At 37.9% G+C, this 24995-nt stretch overlaps 1 long non-coding RNA gene across 1 annotated transcript; it reads left to right on the top strand.

The window, feature by feature from the left end:
* Positions 1-18638: 18638 nt before the first annotated feature.
* Positions 18639-21780, top strand: LOC107796729 (uncharacterized). Its single transcript, XR_001650470.2, has 3 exons — positions 18639-18841; positions 20885-20972; positions 21527-21780. It is a non-coding gene; the product is annotated as an uncharacterized LOC107796729 (long non-coding RNA).
* The last annotated feature ends 3215 nt before the right edge of the window (positions 21781-24995 follow it).

Here is a 24995-nt window from a genome sequence, read left to right as displayed (position 1 = left end):
AAATAAGCATGGAGTCGTGGAACGAACAATTTAATACAAGAATAATTAAATGACAAATAAAAATTACGACATAGAAGTCAAATACAATGTGTAACATATAAGGCATGAATTAAGATAAATCATGAAATAACGAGAAACATGAAAAAAAAAATATCTTAACTGTCACGACCCCAGTTTCCCTCTGTAGGATGTCGTGACGGCACCTAGTATCTACGACTAGGTAAGCCTAACATTTACTGAATTAATAGAAGAATTCAACCATCAACTGATAAATAGGAAATAGAAATCTTTATACACAACTTCAATCCCAAAACCAGTAGTACAAGTCATAAGCTCTATTGAATTTGCTAGAAAATCCCTAAATACAATTGTCCGGAATAGAATTAAACAGTACAAGTAGAATATCAGAGGTGACTCCGAGATTTGCGAACGCGACGGCAGGTTTACCTTGAGTCTCCACAGCAATGCTTGACCAGTCAGCTAATAATCCCAAACAACTGAGGCACGTAGATCTGCACACAAATGTGCAGAAGCATAGTATGAGTACACCACAGTGGTACCCAGTAAGTATCAACACTAACCTCAGTGGAGTAGTGACGAGGGATGGTCAAGACACCTACCGGACTAAACAACCTGAACAAGTATGATGGTGAACTAACAGAGAAACGATATTAATATAAAACTAAGTATGATAAGGAATACAAAATAACACTTGCAATGATACACTAGTAACATCAATGTTTAACAGGAAGCAGAAAGATAATAGTGTTGTCGAGTAAGCTGATCACAGTCTAAGTCCGATGAAACAAAATAAAGGAAAACCAGCAACAACTCAATAAGAACAACCGCTTTCACACGAGATCTGTTCAAGCATTTCTACGAGATACTGAACCTCATAATCACAGCTCACGGGTCCCAATTCATGAACCCTAATCACTTGGAATCTTGTGCCCGCATTACAACTCATAACCACACAGACGGCTCACGTGCCAATAGAACATTCCTCACATAGAAGGCAAGTAGATAAGAGTATGTATAATGGTCAATAACATCAGGATTCATCTTCTAAAATCGATATGGGTGACTTAACTACGTGTATGCTTGTGCAAGTATTCTACCACAATCCAAGTCAACAAATAAGAGTAGAGACAATGAATGGCACATAAGAAACGATCAACACGAAATGTACAGTGTAATAAAGGCACCAATGAAGTTTGAAGCAACGACTACACAATAAGATTAGCTAAATAGAACTAAGCAAATAGTGCAACACAGAGGGAGACAATTAATAGTAAGCTAAGGAGACAACAATCAAAGACAAGTACAAAAGACTGAGGAAATGATAACAAGAGATCTACCGAGGTACCGCCTCGTAGACTCAAATCATAAAATGAATCAAAAACTTTCCTTATATCATCGCTGGAGCCTTTATGTTTAGTTTCTGAAAATTATTTTTCCCGAAATAGCATCCCGCGTTTTACCCCACCTTATCACATCACATGGCTTCTAGTAGTTCCCCTACTAGCCACGCGTTTCAATCCCATCATATCTCACTGCATGCATTTCAACACCCAGACCTTATACCACCGCATGCGTATCAATAATAACAACAGCACAATAGAAACCTCGTGCAACACAATAACAACAGCACAGCAGAAACCTCGTGCAAACACAATAACAACTAGGGGCGTACAAATGAAATCGACAAACCTCACCAAGCCGATAATTCGAGTCAAACCGAGAAAAAAAACCCGACTATGGTTGGTTTGATTTGGTTTGGTGTTGGAAAAGAAAAACCCGACCATATTGGTTTGGTTTGGTTTGGTTTAAACTAAAATAAGTCAAACCGAAACCAAACCAACCCGACTTTATATGTATAGAAGTTTTAAATATATTTAATACATAAAAATATTTATGGTAGTATAATTTATAAATATTTCTTAAGCTTTTTCATAGTTTTATCTTTTAACATTTTATTTCAAGCTTGGGCTTATGATTTTTGGATGCTCCAATAAGTTTTATAGTCCATAAATGTTAGTAACTCAAACAAATCCTAAACCAAAATCAAATCAATACTAATGCTCATAAAAGACATTCAATTCAATTGTACTTTGAATGAAAATAGTGTTGGATATCTATTTTTTTAGTTTTTCCATGGTTTAGATAAAATGTATAACTTATTTTTCTTTTAGTGGTTAGTCATGTAAATAATAGTACTTATTAGTCATAATTTTAAATTATGTTTGTTTTCATTATGACTTATTAATAATATTTATTTTATACTATTTTATTATCTTTATTATTGAATATTTTAGTACAATGCCATGACTCATCTCATATTAATGTTATTTTATTGAAAAACACATATATAGTTCTGTCTTACTAGGATTAAAGAAATATTTGGAGCACAAATTTTGGGCTATGAAGATATGAAAAAAAAATCCAAAAACCTGAAAAACCCGAGAAAAATCGAGATTAAAAAATTTAAATTTTATTGATTTGGTTTGGTATTTAGATATAATAACCCGATACAATTGGTTTGGTTTGGTAATTAGATAATCTGAACCAACTCGACCCATGTACACCCCTAATAACAACGGCACGACAGAAACCTCATGCAAATGCAATAACAACAGCACAACATAAACCTCGTGCAAACAACATAACAATTATCTCAACAATAGCACGTATGCCAAAACATAACAACTCAAATAAATGATTGTCATAATATGTGCCCACATGCCACAACATTTCCTCAAAAACAGTTTCAATATCACAACCACGCATAGCCCTTGGCTCAACAACACTGAATACAACAACAACAACAACAACAACGACAATAATACGAGAACACGGCAAGTAATCAACTTATGTACTTCAAAACACAAAGAGATGGAAGAACGAGCTCAAAAAGATAGGCACAACAGAGAATAATGGTCTCAACAAGAATAGCTCAACAAGGAAGAGATAATGCGTAGAAATGATTCAACAAAAGTACAATTCAACAATAAGAGGGATAACATGAAACAATGATTCAAAATAAGGATAAGTCAACAATGATAAGGGATAACAAAACTTCATTTAGGGTGGAGCAATTACGGAATAGATATAACAAATTCAATTAAGGATAAGCAGATTATGAAAAAGATAATAATAACTTCAACTGATGATAGGCAATTACGGAAAAGATAATAATAACTTCAATTAAGGATAAATAATTACGGAAAGGATAACATGACAATAAAAGAGGTAACAACTTCAGTTAAGGCACACAAGAGTTTAATCGGCAATAAGGGTAAAACATGAAGCAATTAATTTCAAATAAGACACGGAAGGGTGAATTTAGTAAATGGGGAATTTAACATGACAAAATAACTTCATATTTAATGGACATAATGTAACGACCTGGCCGGTCATTTCGAGTATTACAACCCCGTCTCCCCATTTACTGCTCAAATTGTGCTTTTCGATTGTTATTTGACTTATCGGGGGTAATTGGTTCAGGTACGGTGTGGTTTGGAATGATTTGGAAAACTTAGTTCCAAGGTTTAGAACTTAAGTTGAAAACGTTGACCGGATTTTGACTTATGTGTAACGACCCCAGAGAATGTTTGCTAAGAAAATTAAGGTTTTGTGGTGCCGAGGTAGATCAATTAGTACAAAGGTTATAGAAATTTCTCGTGCCTCGGACTTTTTGGGTTGAACAATGCACTGAGGATTAAAGAAAAATTTTCGGCCAAAAAGTACATTTCTGCGGCCCACTATGCGGTCGCAGAATCACTCTGCGGACCGCATAATGGCTGTAGAGTGAAGCATATGTGAGGCAAGATTTGAGGAAATCTGCGGTGCATTATGCGACCGCAAAACAGGTATGCGGGCTGCACAATCACCACAGAATCATCCAGGTGACCCTCGTTTTGGAGCTTCAATTATGCGGTCATTTTGCGGACCGCATACGTGTTATGCGATCGCAAATCTGCATCGGGGCATCAATTCTTTCTAATTTTTGACCTGAACCAACTTTGATTTATAGCCCTTGAAGCTCATTTTGGGGCAAAAATTTGATATTTTTAGAGAGAAGGGAGAGTGTTCTAGAGAGAGGAAGAAGCTCAAGTGCTTTGTTCATCAAGATCTTGTTCAAGCTTTAAAATCCAACAAGGAAATATCACAAGATCTTCACCCAAGAGGTAAGGTTCTAACCCCTAGTCTTCAATTTCGAGTTTGGGTAAAGATGGGTGATTAAGAGTATGATTCTTGAGTGTAAGAGTATTATTTATACGTATCAATAAGGTTTATGGAAAGATTGTTGAGTTCAAATAGGTAAAGATTGGGTTGAAAATGGTAGAAATCTTCAAAGAATTTAATTGAAGATTTGAGGGTCGAGTTGATGTCGGAATTTGGTAAAATTTATATGGTTGGACTCGTGGGTGGATGGGCGTTCATATTTTGTAACTTTTGTCGGGTTTCGAGACATGGTCCCCACGGGTGATTTTTGAGTTAATTTTGGATTTTTATTAGAAAATTAGTAGTTCCTTATGGAATTAATTACAATAATTGGCATTGACTGAATCAAATTAATTGTGGCTAGATATGAGGCTTTCGGAGACCAATTCTCGTGGCAAGGCCATAGCGGAATAAATAATTACACAGGTTGAGGTAAGTAACAGTTCTAAATTTGGTCCTGAGGGTATGAAACCCTGAATTATGTGTTATGTGATTGGTTTTGAGGTGATGCATATGCTAGGTGACGGGCGTGTGGGCGTGCACCGTAGGAACTGTGACTTGGTCAAATTCCATTGAACTATATAATTGAATAATCTGTTGATATCCGTACATTCTCTACGTGTTAGAGAAAATTGAGTTGAGACTCATATTAAAAATCATGCTTAGGCATATGCTATTATTGTTGGTACCCACTGGGGTCATTTCTGTGGTTGAATTATATGCTCAAATTATAATTTCACACTCAGTCATGTTCATTCATTTCATATCATATCTCAGTCTCTGTTGTTATTTATTGATGCATCATATCATTGTTGTTGGGCTGCTTATCATAATTTCTGAGAGCCCGAGAGACTGGAGAGGTTGATGCCATGATTGGCTTGATATAGAGCTTGGGCTGAAGGAGACCATTCGGAGTCTGTACACACCCCCAGTGAGCGCAAGTACCTACTGAGTGTGAGTGTGAGTGCCGAGTGCTGAGTGATTGTGAGGAATGAGTGACTGTAAGGAATGAGTGACTGTGAGGAAAGAGTGATTGTGAGGTTGGAGTGAATGGGAGGACTGAGTGACTGTTGCTCTGAGAGGATGCATTGATTTCATTATTGCTGCATTTCAGCTGTCATATATCACTGTTTTGGAAAAGTTTCTAAAAGACACTCTCTTCTGTTTCAGTCGAAGTTGATATGAAATTACTATGGAGTTTTAAATGTTGAACTTGAAAGCATGCCTACCCTTTTATGTTAGAAAGTACTGTAATTTGACTTAGTTGAGAAGCTCGTCACTACTTTCAGTTCTTATTTATTATTGTTACTTACTAAGTTGGTTGTACTCATACTACACCCTGCACTTCTTGTGCAGGTCCAGGTGATTCCGGATACAGTGGATGTTGATTCTTTCGCACAATTGATTTTTCGGAGATTCAGAGGTAACAGCCATGTTTAGCAGACCTTATCTCTCCTTCCATATCCTCTTGTTTATTGTATTTGGTCTTAGATCATTATAAATCGTGTTTTCCAGACTTATAATGTATATATGCTCGTGTACATAGTGACACCAAGCTTTGGGAGTGTTTGTAAAGGAATTTTGCGAGATTTTTAGTATTGTATTTAAACATTATGTTTTCAAACTTAAAGGAAATCGTGGGTTATTGATGTTATCGGCTTGCCTAGTACTGAGATAGGCGCCATCACGATAGGTTAGGATTTTGGGTCGTGACACATAAGAACCTAAGAGCCCTAAATGGTCAAATTTTCACAAATAAGCCCGAGCACGTACTCGTCACCTTGCGTACACGGCCTTCACATGACACAATTAGCACCAAAGACTCGCAATACTAAGGGGTATTTCCCCCACACAAAGTTAGGCAAGATACTTACCTCAAAGAAGCTAGACTGTTACCCTAAAGTCAATCCTTGGGCCCGCACCTCGGAATCTGATAAAATTTACAAAACCCGAATACATATTCCGATATGAGTTCAACCATACCAAAATTATCAACTTTCGATATCAATTCGTTCTTCAAATCATCTTTTTATATTATGAAAGATTTTTACAAAAGTTTCCATTTTCCTCAACTCAAACCACTAATTTAATGATAAAAACAAAGATGGAATCATGAAATATAATAAATTCCGGGTGAAGAACACTTACCCCAATGATTTTTTTGAAAAACTCACGAAAAATCGTTCAAATCCGAGGTCTACAACTCAAGATATGATAAAATGGCCAAACCCTCGATTTTGGAAAATATATTCTACTGCCCAGGTATTTGCACATCGTGATTGCGGAAGAAATAATGCGATTGCGAAGAAGAAATAACTACTACCCGAAAATATTCTATGCGATCGCGAATGAACTCATGCGATCGCTGAAGAGAAAAACAAATACCAGCTGCCAAGGCTATACTTCGTGATCGCGAGAGAATGGGTGCGATCGCGCTGAAGGAACATCATTGCCCCCAGAAAATAGCATTACGCGAATGCGGAAGGGCCAATGCGAATGCGTAGGCAAGAATTCTTCTAAGCTACGCGATTTCGGGCTCCTGTACACAAACGCGAAGAACAATACTGACTACCTCCAAATCACACTACGCGAACGCGAAGGCATTGACGCGAACGCAAAGAAGAAAACCAAATGACAGAATCAGCAACTCTAAAGCATGCCCGTAGCCCATCCGAAACACACCCGAGGCCTCCGGAAACCTGTCGAAACATGCCAAAAAGTTCCATAACATAACATGGACCCGCTCGAGATCTCAAATCACATCAAACAACGTTGAAACTACAAATCGCACCACGAATCGAACTTATGAATTTCCAAATCTTCTAACTTCCAAAACCCGCGTCAAAACATATCAAATTAACCCAGAATGACGTCAAATTTTGTATGCAAGTTCCTAATGACATAACGGAGCTAATCCAACTCTCAGAATCGCATTCTGACCCCGATATCCCCAAAGTCAACTCTCGGTCAAACCTCTCAACCATCCAAAATTTCAACTTTCCAATTTTCGTTGAAATGCATCAAATTACCCTACGGACCTCCAAATCCAAATCTGGATGCACGCCTAAGTCCGAAATCACCATACAAAGCTATTGGAATCATTAAAATGCCATTTCAGAGTCGTCTACACAAAAGTCAAATTCCGGTCAACTCTTACCGCTTAAGCTTTTAAAACAAGAATTCTTCTTCCAAATTGATCCAGAATAATCTGAAAAATGAACTCGGCCATACACGCAAGTCATAACACGTAATACGAAGCTTTCCGAGATCTTGCGTCGCAGAAAGAGAAATTAATTCTCAAAATGACCGATCGGGTCGTTACATTCTCCCCGTCTTAAACAAACGTTCGTCCTCGAACGTGTCAAGAACCATTCCGAAGTCATCAAATCACTGAGTGGACTTACCATACATACACCCGCGGGTGATCCCCCGTCACCCCAATCCATATAGGCCCAACGACACTATCTCAACTAAAAATTATTCCTTCCACCAATACCAATAAGCCTTAAAACCAAATTTCTCACCATCCAATCATTTACAAGAGACCCGATTCCTACGTCAACACTCGGTATCAGTCTCAACCAACTACAACAGCTTATGCCTACACTCACAAGGTACAACCATACGGCGTGACATATCACACATATTTCCTTAACAACAACTATGGCCACAATAGCTACCCATAATCAAATCCAGTGCCGGAAATTATGCTAGAACCCATTTCCAAACCTTCAAAACACTGACAATGATGCGAGAAACATGAAGACCTCATAACTATTCACCCGAATCAACAAGTCACATCTAACGCCACCTGGGCACACACCTCGTAAGCTAAACCCAAATAAGCACAGCATGAATATGACTGAATATATAAGGAAACACATAATAAACTATCAAACAAGCCCGACAGGCATAACCCCTTATCAGTACCATACTACGAATCAATTTCCACAAGGGAGAATCAAGGCATATGAACTAATCACAAGGATCCCATCCTAATATGACTCCACTGCGGCCCGCAACCCGGTTTGAACATATCAAACCGCATGAAAACACGAGGACCCCATCCTCATCTTTGAATCACAAGTAAAATACATATCATTCCAACCAAAACCTTGCACTAATTCAATTTCCTCTAACAAAGTCACAGCACATACTGAACTCCCACACCAGTAGAGCATCTAAACTACAAATCGTAACCAACCATGTAGAAATCACATCAAAACTACCGAAATGAGTAACATAAAGCCACTTCTAGTCTCATAGCTCTTAATAATGAATAAAAACAAAATGATAGACACGAGCCACCGTTATATAATCTCTCAATAGGGGTAAACACATAAGCAGAGTACAAATCACTAAACTCACTTGTATGTGAAGTAACATAGGAGGACTCACCCCGATAAGCAGAACTGAAACAAAATACGAATGACGCTCCTCTAAAAAAAACTGAAACCATACATATACAACATCATCTGGTGCAGCGGCCTCAGCCCTACCATAGAAAGCACATCAATGGGTTGGGACGCATTCTACTCGCCTGACCTGTACTCCAAGCTGGAGGTGCAGGAATATCAGCAACTGGAGCAGAACTCATAGTCTGAATACCGCGCTGTGACACATATGTCCGGAGTCTAGGACAACCTCTTACCATGTGGCTGGTATCTCCACACTCAAAGTAACCTCTTTGCTGATGTGGCTGTGGAAGTTGTCCGGTACGGGTACCTTGAGACCCATGGGTACCTGGAATAGCATGCGAAGCTTGAGTGCAAACTGAACTGGATGACCCACAAAACCTTTACAATGTCGTACCCTGCCTCCAAAATAGGGACTAGTAGATCTCTTCGGTCTACGAGGCCTCTTAGCTCCCTATCCTCTCTCTCCTAACCCCGGATGACCTCTCCATCCTAGTCCCGCATGCCCTCTAATCGGCGAGCGATCTCTACCACCTGCTGAAACAAACATCGAAATCTAATTCCCGAGCCATGTTGAACCCGATATCATGACTGATCCCATCAATGAACCTGTGGACCCGCTCGGCATACTCTGACACTAACATAGTGCCCTGGAGCAACTGCTCAAACTCCACGCGCCATGCATCTCGAAGGGTTTGGGAAACAAACTCTCTCAAGAATATCCCTTAAAACTGAACATATGAAAGAAAAGTTGCATCGGCCGGACTACCCAACTTATACGCCCGCGACCACTGATATACCGCTCCCTTAAGCTGGAATGTAGTAAAAGCAACCCCACTCGTCTCCACAATACCCATAGTGTAGAGAATACGGTAGCACTCCCCTAGGAAGCCATGTGAATCCTCTAAAGCCTAACCACTGAAGGTGGGCGGGTAATACTTCTTGAACCTCGCAAGTCTAAGTTGTTCCTCCTCAGATGAGGTTGCCCTAACCGCTGGCTGAACTAGAACAACAGGCTGGGTCGTCATGACACCAGGGATTTGACCAACGTGGACTCACTGCTCTGGAGTACGAGCGGCGGGAGTGTGAACTCCTCCTCCGATCTGTGAAGTAGCTGGTGCAACCAGAATCAACCCTGCCTAAGCCAATATACCAAAACTACTAAGGAACTATGCTAATGTCTCCTAAAGTCTTGGGGTAAAAATCGGCGCCTCCGATACTTGTCCCCAACTGGAACTACTAGCGGCTCCTCAACTACTGATCTGATAGGTGCTCTAGCTGCGGCATGTGCTCCTCCTCGGCCCCTGCCTCTGCCCCGGCCCTTAGTAACACCGGCTCTGGGGGCAACATTGTCGATAACTACAGCTTCTGTCCTCACCATTTGTGAGAGAATAGAATGATAAATGTTCAAACTTCAAGATCAATAAACTCGCACTATAGGAATAAAAGAAGTGAAAATGTCCTAATAGTACTGTAGCCTCTCGAAGATAAGTACAGACGTCTTCGTACCGATCCGTTAGACTCTACTAAACTCACTTATGACTCGTATAACCTATGAACCTACAACTCTGATACTAACTTATCACGATCCCAGTTCCCCTCCGTACGATGTCGTGACGGCACCTAGTCTCTACGACTAGGTAAACCTAACACTTACTGAATTAATAGAAGAGTTCAACCATCAACTAATAAATAAGAAATAAAAACCTTTATACACAACTTCAATCCCAAAATCGGTAGTACAAAGTCATAAGCTCTACAGAGTTTGCTAGAAAATCCCTAAATACAATAGTTTATAATAGAATTAAACAGTACAAGTAAAATATCAGAGGTGACTCTGAGGCCTGCGAACGCAATGACAGGTTTACCTTGAGTCTCCACAGCAATGCTTGACCAGTCAGCTAATAATACACAATAACCGAGGCACCTGGATCTGCACAAAAATATGCATAAGCATAGTATGAGTACACCACAGTAGTACCTAGTAAGTATCAAGACTAACCTCGGTGGAGTAGTGACGAGGAACAGTCAAGACACCTAGCAGACTAAACAACCTGAACAAGTGTGAAGGTGAACTAACAGAAAAACAATATTAATATAAAGCTAAGCAAGATAAGGAATACAAAACAATACTTGCAATGATACACTAGTAATATAAATGTTTAACAGGAAGCAGTCGGGTAATAATGGTGTAGAGTAAGCTGATCACAGTCTAAGTGCGGTGAAACCAAATAAAGGAAAACTAGCAACAACTCAATAAGAACAACTGCTTTCACGCCAAATCAGTTCAAGCATTTCCACGAGGTACCAAACCTCATAATCACAGCTCACGGCTCCCAATTCATAAACCCTAATCACTTGGCATCTTGTGCCCACATTACAACTCATAAACGCACGGACGACTCACCTGCCAATAGAACATTCCTCAAACATAAGGCAAGTAGACAAAAGTACGTATAATGGTCAATGACGTCAGGATTCATCTTCTAAAATCGATATGGGTTACTTAACTACGTGTATGCTTGTGCAAGTGTTCTACCACAATCTAAGTCAACAAATAATAGTAGAGACAATGAATGGCACATAAGAAACGATCACGACGAAATGTACAGTGTAATAATGGCAGCAATAAAGTTTGAAACAATGACTAGCACAACAAGGTTAGCTACATAGAACTAAGCAAATAGTACAACACGGAGGGAGACAATTAATAGTATGCTAAGGAGACAACAATCAAAGGCAAGAACAAAAGACAGGGGAAATGACAACAAGAGCCCTATCGATGTACCGCCTAATAGTCTCAAATCATAAAATGAATCACAAACTTTCCTTATATCACCGCGGGAGCCTTTATATTTAGTTTTTGAAAATTATTTTTCCCAAAATACCATCCCGCGTTTTACCCCACCTTATCACACCGCATGGCTTCTAGTAGTTCCCCTACTAGTCACGCGTTTCAAGCCTACCTTATCTCACTGCACACGTTTCAACACCCAGACCTTATACCACCGCATGCGTATCAATAATAATAACAGTACGGCAGAAACCTCGTGCAACACAATAACAATAATACGGTAGAAACCTAGTGCAAACACAATAACAACAGCACGGCAGAAACCTCGTGCAAACGCAATAACAACAGCACGAAAGAAACCTCGTGAAAACAACATAACAATTATCTCAACAATAACATGTATGGCAAAACATAATAACTCAAATAAATGACTGTCACAATATGTTCCCACATGCCACAATATTTCCTCAAAAATACTTGCAATATCACAACCACGCATAGCCCTCGGCGCAACAACACTGAATACAACAGCAACAACGACAATAATACAAGAATACGGCAAGTAAATCAACTCAAGAACTTCAAAATACAAAGAGACGGAAGAACAAGCTCATAAAGAAAGACACAACAGAGAATAATGGTCTCAACAAGAATAGCTCAACAAGGAAGAGATAATGCGTAGCAATGATTCCACAAAAGTACAATTCAACGATAAGAGGGATAACATGAATCACTGATTCCAAATAAGGATAAGTCAATAATGATAAGGAATAACAAAACATCATTTAGGGTGGAGCAATTACGGAAGAGATACAACAAATTCAATTAAGGATAAGTAAATTATGGAAAAGATAATAATAACTCATACTAATGATAGGAAATTACGGAAAAGATAATAATAACTTCAATCAAGGATAAACAATTACGGAAAGGATAACATGGCAATAAAAGAGGCAAAAACTTCAGTTAAGGCACATAAGAGTTTAATCGGCAATAAGGGTAAAATATGAAGCAATTAATTCTAAATAAGACACGTAAGGGTGAATTTAGTAAATGGGGAATTTAACATGACAAAATAACTTCATATTTAATGGACATAAGAACCTAAGAGCCCTAAACAGTTAAATTTTCACAAATAAGCCCGAGAACGTACTCGTCACCTTGCGTATACGGCCTTCACATGACACAATTAGCACTAAAGACTCGAATCCTAAGGGGTAGTTCCCCCATACAAAGTTAGGCAAGATACTTACCTCAAGGAAGCTAGACCGTTACTCTAAAATGACCTTCTCGAGTGAAACAATCTCCGGACGGCTCAAATCTATCCAAAATAACTTCAAATCATAAATAAAACTCATAGAAAACAATTCTGGATAATAAAGCTTCAATCTTTAAGAAGTACTAAAAAGTCAACCCCCGGGTCCGCACCACGGAACCCAATAAAATTCACAAAATCCGAACACCCATTCCGATATGAGCAACCTACCAAAATTATCAATTTTCGATATCAATTCGTCCTTCAAATCATCATTTTATATTATGAAAGATTTTTACAAAATTGTACATTTTTCTCAACTCAAATCACTAATTTAACGACAAAAATAAAGATGGAATCATGAAATATAATAAATTTCGGGTGAAGAACACTTACCCCAATGATTTTCTTGAAAACCCCACGAAATATTGCTCAAATCCGAGGTCTACCACTCAAGATATGATACAAATGGCCAAACCCTCGATTTTGGAAAATATATTATGTTGCCTATGTATTTGCACATCGCGATCGCGAAAGAAATAATGTGATCGCGAAGAAGAAATAACTACTGCCCAAAAATATACTATGCGATCGCGAATGAACTCATGCAATCGCGGAAGAGAAAAAAAATACCAGCTGGCAAGGCTACACTTCGCGATCGCGAGAGAATGGGTGCGATCGCGCTGAAGGAACAACACTGCCCACAGAAAAGAGCATTACGCGAGCGCGGAAGAGCCAATGCGAATGTGTAGGCATAAATTTTTCAAAGCTACGCAATCGCGGGTTCCTTTACGCAAACGCAAAGAACAATACTATCTGCCTCCAAATTATACTACGCGAACGCGAAGGCATTGACATGAACGCAAAGAATAAAACCAAATGACAGAATCAGCAACTCTAAAGCATGACCATCCGAAATACACCCGAGGCCCCCGGGACCCCGTCGAAACATGCCAACAAGTTCCATAACAGACGGACTTGCTCGAGGTCTCAAATCACATCAAACAACGTCGAAACTCTGAATCGCACCATGAATCGAACTTATGAATTTCCAAATCTTCTAACTTCCAAAACGCGCGCTGAAACATATCAAATCAACCCAAAATGACGTCAAATTTTGTATGCAAGTTTCAAATGATATAACAGAGCTAATCCAACTCTCAGAATCGCATTACGACCCCTATATGACAAAAGTCAACTCTCAGTCAAACCTCTCAACCTTCCGAAACTTCAACTTTCCAATTTTCACTGAAATGCTTCAAATTACCCTACGGACCTCCAAATCCAAATCCTGACGCATGCCTAAGTCCAAAATCACCATACGAAGCAATTGGAATCATCAAAAGGCCATTTCAAGGTCGTCTGCACAAAAGTAAAATTGTGGTAAACTCGTACCGCTTAAGCTTCTAAAACAAGAATCTTTCTTCCAAATTGATCCCGAATCATCTGAAAACTGAACTCGGCCATACACACAAGTTATAACACATAATACAAAGCTGATCAATACCTTACGTCGCCGAACAGGACGTTAATTCTCAAAATGACCGATCGGGTCATTATATTAACGGCGTATATGCACTCGTCACTTTGCATATACGCTATTTTCTCACATAATCCACATAACACATAATTCAAAAATTCCTAATTTTCTCAAGTCAAGGTTAGATCCAACACTTACCCCCCGCTACTTCGCGTTCGCGACCAAGTCACCGCGTTTGCATAGAAGACATTTCCTCCCCAGCCCCACTTCCCCTTTGCGATTGCGAGAGTAGCTTCGCGATCGCGAAGCACAAAGTACCAGATACCAGATACAACAAACCAGGAGATCCTCTAATTCCAAAGATGACCCGTAGCCTATCCGAAACTCACCCAAGCCCCTCAGGCTCCAAACGAAACATGCATACAAGTGTAACAATATCATACGAACTTGCTCACATGATCGAAACACCAAAATAACACCTAGAACTACAAATTGGACATCAAAATGTATGAAATTTTTAATGAAACTTAAGAACTTTTAAATTTACAACCGAGCGTCCGAATCATATCAAATCAACTCCGTTTTGAACCAAATTTTACAGACAAATCATAAATAGTAAAATGGACCATTTTCACGTGTATTGTTTGTTTGTATATGTATTTCGCAGGGTTGGTGCAAATAGCAGAATGCGTTGACAAACCATTAAATCTGGAATTTAGCTTAGCACCCCCCCCCCAGGAACGCCGCTAGAAAGGGGGGAAACGTCTCTTCCTAGTCTAAATGAACCTTCCAACATACTATATGAACAACGGATTCTAATTCAAGATTCTAATTTTATCAACGTTGAACTTGAGAAGAACGAAATGGCTTCTCTAATCAATCGACTTCCTAAGGAAGAACTTTATGAAACTATACCAAGTCCCGGAACCTGAAATCGAAACCCGGTAGAAACAAAGTCGACCGACGGTCAAACTTTAAAATTCTTTAAACCATCAAATTACTAGTATTCAATAAATCAGGTTAAATCAAGTTAGTGACTTCTGAATTCAATTGTGGTCATACGCCCAAGTCCCAAATTACGATACGGATCCACCGGGACCGTCAAAATACTGATCTGGATTCGTTTACACGAAATGTTGGCAGTAGTCAACTCAAATCATTTAAAGACAAAAAATCACATTTTCTTCAATTTTTCACATAAATATTTTCCGGAAAAATACAAGGATTATGCACGCAAATCGAGAATTATTAAATGGAGTTAATCAAGGTCTCAAAACATGAAAATAAAGCTAAGACTCAAAATCACATTCTCCACCTTTAGAACAAACGTTCGTCCTCAAAGAGACATATAAAGGTGCCTAGGATGGTGAAAAGATGTGGGTATCTACTCCGCATGTCGGACTCGGACTCCCACGTGGCTGCCTCGATCGGCTGACCTCTCCACCGTGCTCTAACTAAAGGATAAATCTTAGACCTCAACTTTTGGACCTGCCGGGCTAGAATGACCACCAACACCTCCTCATAAGTCAAATCCTTGGCCAATTGGACTGAGCTGAAATCTAACACATGGGACGGATCACCGTGATACTTCCGGAGCATGGACACATAGAACACCGAATGGACTGCTGATAAACTAGGTGGCAATGCAAGCTTGTAGGCCACCTCACCAACCCTCTCAAGAATCTCAAAGGGTCCAATATACCTAGGGCTCAACTTGCCCTTCTTTCCGAACCTCATCACACCCTTCATGGGTGAAACCCGAAGCAAAACCCTCTTTTCAACCATGAATGCAACATCACGAACCCTCCGGTCGGCATAACTCTTCTGCCTAGACTGAACGATGCGAAGTCTATCCTGAATCATCTTGACCTCTTCCCAAGCATCCTGAACCAATCGGTACCCAACAACCGAGCCTCTCCCGGCTCAAACAAACCAACTGACGAATGACACTGCCTCCCATATAATGCCTCATAGAGAGCCATCTAAATACTTGATTGGTAGTTGTTGTTGTGGGAAAACTCCGTAAACGAAAAGAACTTATGCCACGAACCTCCAAAATCCATAACGCAGGCGCGAAGCATATCTTCCAATATCTGTATGGTGCGCTCAGATTGACTGTCCGTCTGGGGGTGAAATACTATACTCAACTCAACCTGTGTGCCTAACTCACATTGTACGGGCCTCTAGAAGTGTGATGTGAACTGCGTGCCCCAATCAGAAATAATAGATACCAACACACCATGAAGGCGAACGATCTCGCGGATATAGATCTCAACCAACCGCTCTAAAGAATAGGTAACTGCTACTAGAATGAAATGTGCCGACTTGGTCAACTTATCCACTATGAACCATACTACGTCGAACTTCTTTGAAGTTCGTGGAAGCCCAATAACGAAATGCATGGTAATATGCTCCCACTTCCACTCGGGAATCTCAAGTCTTTGAAGCAAACCGATGGGCCTCTGATGCTCGTACTTTACCTGTTGGCAATTCAAACACCGAGCCACATATTCAACTATATTCGTCTTCATTATTCTCCACCAATAATGCTTCTGAAATAGATTAACTGAACACCTCGACGAGTCCACGACAGCATATAAATGCTCCAAATCTACCCTGACGGCATACACAATGCCCCAAATATATTACGACAATGAACAAATAATTTCTAACTCCCCACGCCATAGCACGAGGCTACGCCACGCCAAAAATCACTTATTAAATAAGTTCAGTTTTTCACAAAATAATATATATTTGCGGCTGGTCTAAGACCACCGATTCTGCCAAGCACACACTCGTCCTAATACATGGGCCAGATAGACAAAATATATTTTCAAAACGGGTTTGAAAAGCAAGCATCAAAACTTAAAGTCTCACTTAGCTCGAATTCATAATCCAAGCACTCGTTCTAATAACTCAAAATTATACTCTCGGGTCTCCGGATCATCCCAAACTATACAAAAACGGATTTAGAATAGTCAAAAATCATAATATGAATATTGTTATAATATTTAACACAAGGCAAACTCGCGGTCAAAGGTCGACCCCAAAGTCAACTTTGGTCAGCAGGACAAAATTTTCGGAGAATGACCATCAAAGGATTCTCCAGCGAGAGGATTCCAAGACACTAATCAAAATCAAAATTTGATAATATTGGCCTTTGAAATTGATAAATTTTGAAAAACCCTAGGGTTTGACTTTCTCAATTTATGAAAATTTCTCCATGTTTGTACCATACAAATCTCCTCATAATTACGTAATAAACTCAAATAAAAGTTAAGAATCATTACCCGGATGATTTGGGGCAAAGATCCCTATTTTTCTCCTCTCTTTTCCTCTCTTTTTTTTCCTTTTTTTTGGTAATTAAACTTTTTGTATTAACTTATTTTTTTCTTTTCTCCTGCTACGTTTTCTTTTTTTGCTTTTGCGTTCTGCTTCTGTTTCGAACCAAGTTGTTTTTGCTTCTTTTTAAGTGTTTTTTTTTGTCTTCTTCTTTTATATTAATTAATAATTAAGTTTTTTTTGCGCTAAATTACTAAATAACTCCTAAATTAAATTAGAATTATTACAAATCTTCATGCAAAGACCGAAAACTCCACTTCATAGTAGCTTCTATCCCACGGTATCCAAACTCTACCATTTGGAGCACAATGATAGTTATTGTGAAAACCCCAATTAGTAACAATGTTATTAACCACTCTATTGGACTTTGGCTGCTTCACTCCCGTTTCTATCAGCCTAGCTAGCTTGATATCTTTGTTCTTCATATAACTCCTTAATTTTTTCTGCTTGTACCTCTTATCGATCCTTTTAATCACTACAAGAAAAGGCTCAATTTGTGCCGGTTTATCTACGGGGTTTTTAGAAACCCCCACTATTATTTTATTTTGTGACGTTTATTTTAACCCCCACAAAATAATTCCCGTTTGTGACGGTTTTATTTTGGAGGTTTGCAAATCGCTGCAATATCTACAATTTGCGGCGGTTACTAACCCCCACAATTTTGTAATTTCCGTTGTTAACTTTAGAAATTATATTTTTTATAATATTTTCTTTTTTTAATATATATATATATATATATACACACACACACACACTCCATATATTACAAAACAAAACTCTTTTGAGAAAAATTAAACAATAAAAATATTATTTAAAATAGATTACACGATCAAATTATGTAGCAATCCACAAAATTAAAGATTCAAATCCAATTGAGGAACAATTCTACGTTCCTTATTTAAGGAATTGTTTGTTTTGCAAATAAATTCTACCAAAATTATAATGTGGAGATTATAATTGAGGTATAAATAATGACTGAAATTAGTTAATTGTAAAAAAAAAATATCATGAAATTAGCGGGAGGATTATATTAGCGACAATTAGCATGGAATTAATATTTACCTTTTTATGAATTTTTTCTTTTTATTTGGCGTGGGATATATTTCCCGTAATCTCTCACTAAATTTTTGGCGCAAAGTTAAAATTTTCAGAAAATTCAAGCGCCTTTTTTCATTGTTGTGAATTTTAACTTAACAAAAAGAGAAAAAGAAGCACTCTTCTTATGGCTTAGGTTTTCCCCAAATCAAATACTCCCAAAGGTTAGCTATTTCCCCAAATCAAATGCTCCCAGAACCCCCAAATTGCCGGCAATGTCCCCTCAACGTACTCCGGTAAGTTAATATATTCTCATTAGTTTGTTGTTCTATGAATCTATGTCTCTTCGTAGCTATTACGGGAAGGAATTCTGATTTGTGCTTTCGCTCACGCTGCAGAGTAGATATTTTTTTCTTTATGTTATGTAGTAGTATAATTTTTCATATACGTCAGAGAGAGTGAGACGACTAACAGTGGCTGCTCTCATCAGCGCCGTAGAGAATATTTAGCTGAGAATCAGAAGACCGGTATGTATTGGCTCTTATGTCGTTTCTTCCGCAGTTCTCCTCTAACAGCCCTAGTTTTTGCATTTCTCAACTCTATAAATTTCTTCCAATTCAGTTAATGGGTTTAATTTATATGTATCTTTATGGATTTATTACTCGCATTTGTCATTGATTATTGTATTGTACTATTTGTGACGTGAGCAAACTTATCTTTACAATGACAGTTGATTGTGATGAAATATATGAAATCTTAGGATTATGGTGGTGATTCAGTTGAAAAAATCGTAGAAGTTAAGAATATCTGCCCGATTTATGCTCTCCGATAAGCTAGGGCTCTATCTTATCAGAGCTTATTTTATTGTTTGGCGTCTACTACATGCATATAGTTTGGATAGTTTTTCAATAGTCAGCATCCAAGGAGAGTTGAAATCCTAAGGTTGATTATGTTGCTTTAGTTAAGAGAAGCCTCATAACTTCAAGACATTCTCAAAAAGCATTCCAATGATAAAGGTTCATAATAAGTTCATCTATAACTAAAATTCTAGCTCAACCAACTAAAATTGATAAATGCAAGAGAAGGTAGAATATTGGTTCATTGCTAGAGCTCACTTGGCCATGATTCAAAATCTAACTTCAGTAGGTTCTTTATAAACTTTCCTTCTTCATCTTACTGTTTGCTATTCCAATGATTCTCTTATTAATTGATGTTTGCCTCATTTATTTTATATTAGTTTAATTTGGAGCACGAGTTAGGAAAAAAGAAGCAGCAGCAGATTGGGTGCATATTTGCTAGTTTAAGGAAGCCTTGTTTGAAATAATATGACATAAATTTTGCATCCAACTATCACCTAAATCAATTTTTAGGTAGTTAGTATAGGTTCACTTCTTGGGGGTGATATTGGTGCTATTCAATTTATTCTTGCTTACTGATAGATATATAAGCTCTAAAAGGCATATAAGTTTAATTGGAGAGCTCTGTGTCCTAATAAAATGAGGAATAGAGAGACAAAATGAGCTTTTGATTTCAAGGTGTGTGAGTATTGAAATATCTTGAATAAAGTACTTTGTATAAAGTATTATTTTACAAATTCTTTCCTCAACTTATTTGTGTTGAGATAGTGACAAACTGGTCAGATTATAATATACTAACTTTTTAGTTGTTTTAATTTTTTTTTTAAATATAATTTCCCAGTATGGATGGGTGTGTGTGTTGTATTATCTTTAGGAAGGAGGGGAAGATTGCCTTACCTCCAAGATTATAACACTATGGAGTCCACCTTAACCAAAATAAATAAAAAATATAGTGAGGTGTAAAACATCCTCTTGTGCCCAAAATTACAAGACGACAGGACTGGAGGCTTAACTCACAAAGAAATTTTCCTTATTATACTTTGTTCTAATGCTAGGTACTTGAAATTTATCTAAAATGAAAGTTCTCTTGATTTCCCTGGGCAAAAGGTAGAAAGACATGTACATCTTACTCTCCGATGTGTTGGAAACTATTTTTGACAAGTAATCCGCTACTTGGTTAGCTTCTCTATTGCAATGCACAGGAGTGATATTGGCTTGGTTCATACATTGTAAGATATCATCTATCGTGTTCTTCATTTTATAATTGTCATCCATGTTACCATAATGGTTTCAGGGATGGGTTGTAGTCTGACCATATAATCACAGTACTTGATCCAAGGCAATGTCAACTTGCATTTCGGAAAGGATCGCTGTACAACAGCCATAACATTCCAAATTATCTGTTGTTGTATGTTGTAAAAGTTGAACTTCTTTTGATCTCCACATTTACACGAGCATCTATTCTTCTAAATTTCCCAACAGGTAATGATTGGAATTATCTGCAAAGCTTGTTTGTGAACAGCATTTTTAGACCTTTGTTGCCACCAGTGATTGAGCCACCCACGAATAGGTATGTGTACATGCTTAATTCCGAGGGGAGCACCTATCGCTTTTCAGATAAACCTTGCTGCATCACTTTCCATAAACACATGTTAGATAGACTCATTGACATGGTTAGTACAACAAACTCATGTAGAAATAATTTTTCTACCAAAGTTAAGTAGTACTTCATCAAAAGGAAGTTTTGACAGCCATAATCTCCAAGTTAGAAAGGAAATTTTAAAAAGAATGCTAGAATGCCATACCTTACTAAGGAATTGATCCTTAGTTTTAATAGCTCTGAACATGTTCTGAGTTGTTTTGACTTCATACTGTGATATGTGAGGTATGTGAGGTAATTGTGGATCATCAGTTATTAACAATGGTAGCATGCATTACCATCTTCTTTTCTTTTTCTTATTTTTGAAGAAGCAACATGTTGTGTTTCTTTTCCTATATTAATAGTACTTTTCTATAAAGTGTTCCTTTTGATCAATATGTACAATGATATATGTATATCAATAATATATGTATATCAGTGATGTTCATTTTTCTAATTATGTATAAGGGTTTTCATTGTTTCAGCCCAAGGATCGGGAGAGTTAGCTTACTTCACCTTGAATGGAAGATAATGGGGTGGCAGCAACTCGAATCAGCAAGCAAATCTTTTGTACAATTTTTTTTATGTTTATTTGATGTGCAACTATATATTTTTATGAATTTAAGGTGTAATGTTCAAATTACCATACACGAGTTCTCATTCCTTTAGTTTGATATGATTTTGAATTTGTGATGCTTGTTACGACAGATTTGTTTAATGAAATTTGATTTACATTAAATGTGTTATATAGTAAAATTGTTTATTTGCATGATTATTTAGGCTCGATGTAATTTGAATTCTAAATTTTAAAATAGCTATTTGTGGCGGTCATAACACCTCCAAGAATTAAATTTATATAAATATTTATCATACTGTGGCGGTTTTATACCTACACAAATTTAATTTTTTAAAACATTGAGATCATAGTGTTGAGGTTTTAAATTGACACAAATTGACTTTAAAACCGTCACAAATTAAAAAGTCATTTTGTGGCGGTCGTCGTGGAGGTTCTAAAAAACCGTCGCAAATATGCTTGTGGCGAACGTAAGTGTGGCGTTTTTCAAAAACCGCCGCAATTCATATTGTGGGGGTCAAAAAATTCCACAAAGTAACAAAATAAACCCCACAAATTGAGCCTTTTTTTGTAGTGAATGTTCCAAAATAGCCCAGTCATCCTCTGTCTAGAGTTGTATTCTGTTAGGATCGTGAACTCGAGTAGTGCGGAATTTAGTCAAACAATATTATAATGACAATAACAAAGACAATACAAGTTGATAATAATGGCAAATAAAGCATATAAAGAAAACACAAATTTAACGTGGTTCGGTCAAAGTGACCTATTTCACAAGCGGAGAGGAGCAATTTTACTATACCAATAAGAGTATAAAAGAGAGTACAAAATTAGAGTAAATACTCTAATTAATCCCAAATACCCTAAGGAAATAACTTCACAAGATCACTCCAAAGAAAGAGTTCACACAAGTGCTTCCCAACACTTAACTCTCATACAAAACACTCTTAATAAAGGAAGAAATGAAGAAACAAGAAATGAAGAATCAAGTCTTGTTGGTGTGTATGAAATGAACTAATGGCCTTCCCTTTTATAGGCAAAACAGCATTGGCCTCTTAGGCGTAAAAGAAAAGATATAACTTATGCAAATGATGTCCACCACACAATGCAATATTTTTGGGTTCCAAATAATATTTCCAACAAAGCCTATACTTTGCAAAGATGCTTATGCTTATGTGAGATGAACTCCATTAGCCAAAATATTGGCCATATTACAAATCTCCACATTGGCCTAATTTTGGTTGATATAGTAAATTTACTCCACCTTCTCCGCAAAATCTCCAACGGGCATATGTCAAAATTTAAGGCCATCAAAATCAGACAAGTTGTGTGATACCGAAACTGTAGTAGGGCCTATAACAGTGGAGCCCAATAAAGTATACAACGAACCAGATCTGTGTGTTTTTATGATCACAAGAGCACCTTGAAAATTTTTTAGAACTCCACCTTCACCAGTGAATTAGCACCCAAGGGATTCTAAAGTGCCCAAAGAGATGAGATTTTTCTTCAACTCAGGAACATATCTAACATCGGTGAGAGTTCTCACCACACCATCTTGCATTCTGATCCGAATTGTACCTTTGCCAATAACGTTACAAGTAACATTGTTACTAGGTTGGACAACTCCACCTGCAACTGAATCATATGTAGAAAATAAATCATTGCTAGGACACATATGATATAAACAACCAGAATCTAAAATCCACTCATTGTCTAATCTGAAACTAGTTTTAGTTGCTAAAAATATAGTTCCCTCAATCTCATCAGTTGCTACACTAGCTTCGGCGGTGTCAGTATTTTTGTGCTCATTTTTTCTTTCTTTATGCTTTTCTTTATTTTTTAGTTTATAGCATTCAGAGATAATGTGATATTTCTTATGACAATAGCGACACTCTAAATTATTGTATCTGGATATGGAGTCGGATTTGCCCCTAACAAACAAGCCAACTTCCGTTTGAGTTCCACTAGCTTCCCCATTAATATCATTATCTATCTGTTCTTTTGATTTTAAGATAGATTTAATATCCTTATAAGAGATATTATCCTTTGCATAAAGCATAGCATCACTTATATGCTTAAAAGATGGGGGTAGATAATAAAGCAGTAACACGATTTTATAACGACCTGCTCGGTCGTTTTTGAGTATTATAATTCTGTTATCACATTTACTGCTCAATTTATGCTTTATAGTTATTTTATGACTTACCGGGTTAGTTGGTTCGGATCCGAAAGGAATTCAGAGTGAAATGAGACACTTAGTCTCATAATTGAAAATTAAGTTAGAAAAGTTGACCGGATATGGACCTATGTGTAAACGATATCGGAATTGAATTTTGATAATTCCAATAGCTCCGTATAGTGATTTTGGACTTAGGAGCGTGTCCAGAAAATTATTTGGAGGTCCGTAGTAGAATTAGGCTTGAAATGCTGAAAGTTGAATTTTTGGGAAGTTTGACTAGGGGGTTGACTTTTTGATATTGGGGCCGGAATTCGATTCTGAAAATTGGAATACCTCTGTTATGTCATTTATGACTTGTGTACAAAATTTGAGGTCAATCAGACGTAATTTGATAGGTTCTAGAGTCATTTGTAGAAATTAAAAATTTCAAAGTTCATTAGGCTTGAATTGGGCGTAATTCATGGTTTTAGAGTTGTTTAAGGTGATTTGAGGATTCGACTAAGTTCGTATGATATTTTAGGACTTGTTGGTATATTTGGTTGAGGTCCCGAGGGCCTCAGGTGAGTTTCAGATGGTTAACAGATCAAAAATAAAACTACAACAGCTGCTGCAATTCCCTTATGCTGGAAGTTCCTTCTACCAGAAATCGAGCCCGGATTCGAGCCCAGAATCGAGCCCAAAAATCGAGCCCAGAATCAAGCCACGATCGAGCCTAGGGTCGAGGGCCACGATCGAGCCCAGGGTTGAGGGCCACGATCGAAGGCAGGGTCGAAGACCAGGATCGAAGCGATGATCGAAGGCCATGATTGAGGGTCAGGATCGAGGCCCAGGATCGAGGACCGCAATCGAGGGCCAAGATCGAGGCAGAACCGAGGCTGTCTGGGCAGAATTATAAAGTAGGGACTTCGTCCCATTCGCTATTTTTGACAAATTGGAGCTTGAAGAGAGGCGATTTTTGATAGATTTTTAAGAAAAACTTGAGGTAAGTCCCTTGTGATCATTTCTACTACATAATATTGAATTATCATCGAATAATCCGACTAGATTACATGATTTTGAGGTGTAAATCAGAGATTGGAACTTAGAAATTTGGAAATAAGATTTGTAGATTTGAGGATTGAGTTGAGGTCAGATTTTGGTAAAATTGATATGGATAGACTCGTGGTTGAATGGGCTTTCAGATTTTATAACTTTTGACGGGTTC

This window comes from Nicotiana tabacum, chromosome 4, assembly GCF_000715075.1.
Source record: "Nicotiana tabacum cultivar K326 chromosome 4, ASM71507v2, whole genome shotgun sequence".
Lineage (NCBI taxonomy): Eukaryota > Viridiplantae > Streptophyta > Magnoliopsida > Solanales > Solanaceae > Nicotiana > Nicotiana tabacum.
This window is presented reverse-complemented; position numbering and strand designations above follow the sequence as displayed.